Source organism: Salvia miltiorrhiza, unplaced genomic scaffold (assembly GCF_028751815.1).
Source record: "Salvia miltiorrhiza cultivar Shanhuang (shh) unplaced genomic scaffold, IMPLAD_Smil_shh original_scaffold_453, whole genome shotgun sequence".
Taxonomy (NCBI): Eukaryota; Viridiplantae; Streptophyta; class Magnoliopsida; order Lamiales; family Lamiaceae; genus Salvia; species Salvia miltiorrhiza.
The window spans coordinates 188,960-196,634 of NW_026651552.1; positions in this window are offsets into that span (position 1 = coordinate 188,960).

A 7,675-nucleotide genomic window follows, 5' to 3' on the forward strand; every position below is an offset into this window, starting at 1 on the left:
ATGACTATCCCTCTGACTCCAGAGGAATGACGCCAGAGGAGTCATCTGCCAGAGGACTCGACCTCCAGAGAACTCTACCGCCAGAGGACTCTTCCGCCAGAGGACTCTTCCGCCAGAGGACTCTTCCTCCAGAGGACTCTTCCGCCAGAGGACTCTTCCGCCAGAGGACTCGAAATTGCAGCCAAATTCGAAGCCACCTTTCACAACAATCTCCACCTTGGCAAGAAATTGCTGTCAACAAAATATGTATCTCCTTCCCCTCAAAACCATGCCCCACTACAGGGCATCCCTTCCACTTCAGAGATCAGAGCACGACACCAAGTTGATCAATCTTCTACAGTGGTAAAATTTAGTAGAAGGAAGAACCTTGGTTAACATGTCGGCTGGATTATCTTCTGTTCCAATCTTAAGAACTTTGACCAACCCCTTTTCAACAATGTCTTTGACAAAATGATGTCGGACATCTATATGCTTTGATCTTTCATGGAATGCACTATGTTTTGTCAAACATATAGCACTCTGACTGTCACAATAGACATTCACTGATTTCTGCCGAATCCCAAATTCCTTTAGTATTCCTTTAAGCCATATTGACTCCTTTACTGCCTCTGTGAGAGCCATGTACTCAGATTCCGTTGTAGACAAAGATACTACACTTTGCAAACTGGATTTCCAAGATATTGCAGAACCATACAGCAAAAATACATAACCACTTTGTGACCTCTTGTTGCCAACATTTCCAGCATAGTCAGAATCTACAAATCCCTCTAGAGCTTCCCCATTGAAGTCCTTAATCCTTTCAAACAGAATTCCAGTTGATGAAGAACCTTTCAGAAATCTCATAATCCATTTCATGGCTTCCCAATGACATGAATATGGATCTGCCATATATCTGCTAAGGACACTGATAGCATGACCAAGATCAGGTCTTGTACAGACCATAGTATACATGATACTACCCACTGCACTCGCATATGGAACTTTATCCATTTCAGCCTTTTGTCTCTGATCTTTAGGCTTCTGCTTTTCAGTTAATTTGAATTGAGGCCCCAGAGGAATACTGACCACTTTTGCTTCATGCATGTTGAATCTTCTCACAACTTTCTGAGCATAAGCTCTCTGCACCAGCCACAGCTTCCCATTCTTCCTATCCCTTTTGATATCCATCCCTAATATTCTCCTGGCATCACCAAGCTGCTTCATCTCAAATATAGATTCAAGATCTCTCTTCAAAATCTGAATTTCCCTTTTGCTCTTACTTGCTACAAGCATGTCATCAACATAAAGCAATAAGTAAGATACTGTATCTTGTCCAGCATTCTTTATATATACACAGTTGTCATATTGAGATCTAGAATATCCAATTTTCCTCATATGGCTGTCAAACTTCAAGTACCATTGCCTGCTGCTTTGTTTCAGACCATAGAGACTCTTCTTCAACAAGCATACTTTGCCTTTGTTTTCAGGAAGGATGAAACCTTCAGGCTGCTCCATGTAGATGGTTTCTTCAAGGTCTCCATGAAGAAAAGCAGTTTTAACATCCAACTGTTCTAATTCCAGATCAAACTGAGCAACCAAGGCCAACAGTATTCTTATTGAGCTGTGCTTGACTACCGGTGAAAAAACTTCATTGTAGTCTATCCCTTCCTTCTGTGTGTATCCTTTTGCCACTAATCTGGCTTTGAATCTGAGTATCTCTTGTTTCAGCATCTCAATCTTTCTTTTGAATATCCACTTGCATCCTATTGTTTTCTGATCAAGTGGCCTGTTCACAAGAATCCATGTAAAGTTTCTCATCAAAGAATCTATCTCTTCTTTCATGGCCTTCAGCCACCTCTCTTTATCTGGACTCTTAATTGCTTCAGAATAATTGTTCGGTTCTGAATGCAAAGTATCAGATGCAACCATTAGTGCATATGCTGTGAGACTTTCATCTCTGAACCTGATAGGTGGTTGAGTTGTTCTTCTCACTCTGTCTCTGGCCAATTGGTATTGACCAAGATCCTGCTGCTCTTGACTTGTTGGGATATCTGACTCATATCCCTGATCTTCATCATCTGAGGAACGTTGGAGTTTAGGATCATCAGGCTGTGGATTCAGCTCCACCTCCACCTTTGCTTTATCTCTGTCTGCTTCTGTCTTTCTTTCAGGGAGAATATCAGTCAATTTTTGATAGGGCATCTTCCCTTCATCAAAAGTTACATCCCTGCTTATAATGATCTTTCCTTCTCCCTGTTCTAAACACCACAGTCTGTACCCTTTTGTACCTTCAGGATATCCCAGAAATAAGCACCTTTTTGCCCTTGCTTCCAGCTTGTCTTGCTTAATGTGAGCATAGGCAAGACATCCAAAAGTTCTGAGATAGCTGTAGTTTACTGATCTCCCTGACCATTTTTCTTCTGGTACTTCATGGTTGATGGCAGAGGAAGAACATCTATTTATTAGATAGGCCGCAGTAGATGCAGCTTCCCCCCAAAATGTCTTTGGTAGTCCTGCTGACAGCAACATACATCTTACTCTCTCTATGACTGTTCTGTTCATCCTTTCAATTACCCCATTTTGTTGAGGGTTCCTTGGAACGGTGGTATGCCTTTTGATCCCTTTTGCATCACAATAGGTCTTGAACTCATTTGATAAGAATTCAAGGCCATTGTCTGTTCTCAGACATTTCAACTTCAACTCCTTTTCTGTTTCAACAGATTGATTCCATATCTTAAACTTCACAATGGTCTCATCCTTTGACTTCATCACATACAACCACAGTTTTCTAGAGAAGTCATCTATTAAGGACAGGAAATACCTTCCTCCTCCAATCGTGGCAGTTCTGCTGGGGCCCCACAAGTCAGCATGCACATATTCAAGAGGTTTGGTTGAAATATGTTTGCCTTCAGGGTATGGGAGCTTTTTGCTCTTAGCCAGTGTGCAGTATTCACAGCTTTCAAGCTTGAATGCTCCACCTTCATCAAGAATCCCTCTCTTAGCTAAATGATTCATGCCACTCTCACTCAAATGCCCCAGTCTGCCATGCCATAGCTTCCCTTTGTCATGAGATGCTATTGCTGATTCTCCAACAATGGTGCTTCCATCCATATGATAAAGGCCGTTTCTTCTTATGCCTTTCAGTATCACATTTGATCCCTTCAAAACAAGGATGGATCCAGCATGTGACTTAAAATCAAAACCTTTCTTTTCTAGAATTCCCAAGGATATCAAATTCCTTTTGATCTGAGGAATATACCTAACATCAGATAAGGTCCTTATAGAATTGTTGTGAACTCTTATCTTGATACTCCCAATGCCTCTGACTTGACAAATCTGATCATTCCCCAAAATGACTGTTCCCATTGTCTCCTCTTTCAAGTCGATGAACCATTCTTTGTTGGGTGACATGTGGAAGGAACATCCAGAATCCAGAATCCAAGAATCTCCCACAGTAGATTTCATCACATTCAGAGCTTCATTGTTTTCTGTCTCCTCAGCCACATCTGCAGAATTCTGGTTCTGATTTGTGCCCTGTTGTTGCATTTTCTTTTTCCAAGAATAGCAATTCTTCTTGATGTGCCCCGGTTTCTTGCAGTGAAAACATTTTTTCACATCTTCTCCATCAGCATCCTTGTGTTTCTGTTGAGCACCTTTCTTTCCCTGAGAATTTGCTTTCTTGAATTTAGTGGGCTTTCCCTTCTGAATGTTTAGGCTTTCATGTTGAGAAGATTGCTTATCTACTGCACTCTTGTTCTTTTCCTTTCCTTTGAGAACTCCAAGAACATCTTCCAATGTAATCAGATCCTCCTTGGCAATCAACAGAGCATCTTTCAGATGCTCATAGGATTTAGGCAATGCATTCAGTAACAACAATGCCTTATCCTCATCCTTCATCTCTCCATCAACACATTCAAAATCATCCAACGATTTTTGAAAATCATCAAGTTGTTCAGATAAATCCTAATCATCCAAGATTTTGAACTGAAATAGATGTTGTTTAACAAACAATCTATTCGCCATGGTTTTAGCCATATAGAGAGAGTTGAGTTTCTTCCATACCTTGATTGCGGTATCTTCCCTTGACACCTCACGCAAAACTCGATCGCCAAGACATAGGAGGATCGCGCTGCGAGCTTTCTTGTCTATCTCTTGACGACTCATCCTTCCTCCTTTGTCATCTTCCTTGGAATCCACCAGTTTGGCATTCAATGCATCATCCAATCCCTGATGAATGAGCGTGGCTTCCATCTTGATCTTCCATATGGAAAAATCATTTTTCCCATTGAACTTCTCGAAATCAAATCGAGCCGAAGTCATCGTTGTGGATCCGATTCCCACAGACGGCGCCAAATGTAAGATCAAATCAGAGAATAACAGAATGCAACGAAGAAGAAGATTTACGTGGTTCGGCCACTAACGACCTACGTCCACGGAGGGTGAAGAGAAATTTTATTGACAGATTTGAGAGCTCGCCGGAATTACAGAATTTGACCGGAAATCTTGAGAAACGCAACTCAAGAAGATTACACAGCACTCACACCAATTACACTCCTTTCTTTCTTGTTACAGTGTAAAACTCACAGTGAAGGATCGAATTTATAACCCTAACTAACTCACTGAACATTGAGCTAGAAACGACACCGCTTCAACAGAAACGTAATACATGAAGTAAATAAGAAACACGACTTATAATACTTCATCCGCGCAACTCGTACTATCCTTCTGACTCCAGAGAAAATGACTATCCCTCTGACTCCAGAGGAAATGACTATCCCTCTGACTCCAGAGGAATGACGCCAGAGGAGTCATCTGCCAGAGGACTCGACCTCCAGAGAACTCTACCGCCAGAGGACTCTTCCGCCAGAGGACTCGAACGCCAGAGGACTCTTCCGCCAGAGGACTCTTCCGCCAGAGGACTCTTCCTCCAGAGGACTCTTCCGCCAGAGGACTCGAAATTGCAGCCAAATTCGAAGCCACCTTTCACAACAGGTCGTCTGGTGAAGAGGCCTCAGTATGTTAAGCTTTATTTGCTACAGTTTAGTGTTAGGAGGGCCTTTCTTTTTGCTTCAATTTTTCGCAATGGTGAACATAGTTTGAGCATGGCTATTTGGGAGGTGATGGTTAGTCCGAAACTTCCTAGTTGTCATTGCTTGAACTATCCTTGGAATATTAGCATTTATTGGGTGATGGTTAGTCTGAAGCTCAATATTGCTAATCTTTTAATTCATCCTTATTTTCATTGTCGGTTTTTCGTCGATTTTGGTTTTAGACGGGCACTCTCTTTCCTTCTTAAAGTTTTTTTCACTGGGTTTTCTTTAAAAAGATTCTAATGAGGCCCGATCCTTAGTCTGTTTTTCTGTGCTTTCAAATATTTTTTTTAGGTTTTATTTCTTTTCTTTTTATATATAAAACGCAGTTTAATAAATGTTCTTAGCCACGTAAATTAAGAATTAATAAAATTAATCATCTCAAAAATTACCATTATTAAAATTAAAGTTATTTTAATTTTATTTTTTTAGTTAGGGAAGGTCGATAGCGAGGATTGAACCCCCGACCTTTCGTTTTATGCATAAAGAAGGTTAATTGTTTTTGTATTCCTGGAAGGGACACCATTAGTCCGTTACTGTAAAGTTGATAAGTGGTAACAATGATATTTTAAAAAAGTTGTTATGTAGAATTCCACAAAGAAAAAAGAAAAAAAAAAGAAGGGAACAAAAAAAAGTTCCCTAGGCGTCTAGGGTTTGCATCATCTAGTTTTTTCTAGGGTTTTGTTCACTTCGTGAGTTTCCGTCTAGGGTTTTGGCCCTCTTGGTCGGCGGCGTGTGTCCTCCGTCTATTGTTTTTGCATCTACTCGTTGCCCTTCCCCTCTCCCCCTGTCGTCTTCTTTCCCCTCTTGTCCTTTTCTGTCTCTGTTTTGTTGTTTTTGGTGGTGTTTTTTCTCTTTTCTTTCGTTGTGTGTGCAGGTTATGGAACGCGGAGGTTCTTCTCGGGGTTATGATTATGATCTGGAAGTAGATGAGCGTACTGAGCGTGAGAATGAAATTCTGGATATTTCTAGCAATATTGTGGGAGAGGAAACTCCGGCTGTAGATCAGAATTATTGTTTGGTGGGCAAACTTGTATGCTCAAAGCTTCCAAATGGATTTCATCTTATGGAGATAATGCAAAAATCGTGGAAAACCAAAGGGGTGTTTAGCGCGCAAGAGTGGAGAAAGAACCTTTTTCTTTTCTCCTCTAAAAATTCTGAGGATCGCGATTGGGCCCTCCATCGACAACCATGGCATTTCGATGGCCACTTGTTTGCTATTGCTCGTCTAAATGGATATCAGCATTGATAAGGGGAGTTTATGGGTTCGTGCCTAGGATTTACCTATGAAATATACCAGACCGGCTGTGCTCCGCCATATTGCTAAAAAAGTTGGATCAGTGGAGGATATCGATACATATACTAATTTTGCTGGGTGCTTCGCCATAATCAAAGTCAGTTTTGACATCACGGTTCCTCTTCTTCGGGGGATTTTTGTATCCTTCGAGGGTCAACAGCTATGGATTCCTCTCAAATATGAAAATCTTCTTATTTTCTGCTATCGGTGTGGGTTGATTGGTCGTCATACTAGAGCATGCGATAAAGAAACTGACGAGGATAAAAATGGTAAATAATTTGAAGATCTCCTCTACGGGCCTATTCTCAAGGCTTCTCCCCTTAAAAGAATTCGGCCGGCTCTGAAATCTGACTCCCCAACTCGTACCTTCAAACCTCCTAATGTCCCACCACCACCCTCCTCTTTCTCAGCTGAGACCCAAGCCATTATCTTAACCCACAATAATTTTCGTAAACCCCGCCCACTCCCTTATCTTTTAATCCCATTGTTGAGACTGAAAACACCAATTCCCTTTCTACCTCTGCCCAGAATCCTAAAATATCTGCCCTATCAGCTCCGGAGAGGTGAAGTGTGAATCTCCTTATTCCAGTAGCATCAAAAATCTCACATCCAAAACAAGTCCCAAGGTCTCCATCCTAAATCCCATGAAGCCAGATGATCTTTCTATCACCATGCCCAGCTCTGATACTACTTCCACAAATCTTACTCCCATAACTGATATCATGGAATTTTTTAAAATTCAGCTATCTACCGATTTCGCTCCCTCTTATACTACCGCTGCCCAGCCCACCTGGTCTAACCTTCCAAAAGCTCCATTCACTCCAACTAATGAAATCATGCAACGTCTGAATATCAAGTCTCTCCCTAATATTCCTACTCCCCCCATCCCTAACGTTTATCCCTCACGATAGAATGGTAAAAAATGGAAACGATGTGCCCGTACTCCTTCATCTATACCTTTACCCGAAACCTCAACTTCTTTCCCTGAAAAGAAACGTTACTTGCGCGAGGAGGAAAGTGACGTATTTTTGGTAAGTCTAATGCTTCTAAGCTAGCCCAAAGACGGAACAGAGGCATTTCACTAGATAATGGTTCCCTCCCATCTGCATCATGGGCGGAGTGTAACAGCCCGTCTCCAGACTTGACGGCTGTCCCCACATACCAACACGAGTCTTTTCTAGTGTGTTTTGTCCTAACTCGCACACTCCCCAAGAAATTTTTCAGGGGATCACCCATCCCGAAATTGCTCCAAGCCAAGCACGCTTAACCTTGGAGTTTCTTCCACATGGGTACCAGAAAAGAAGATGCA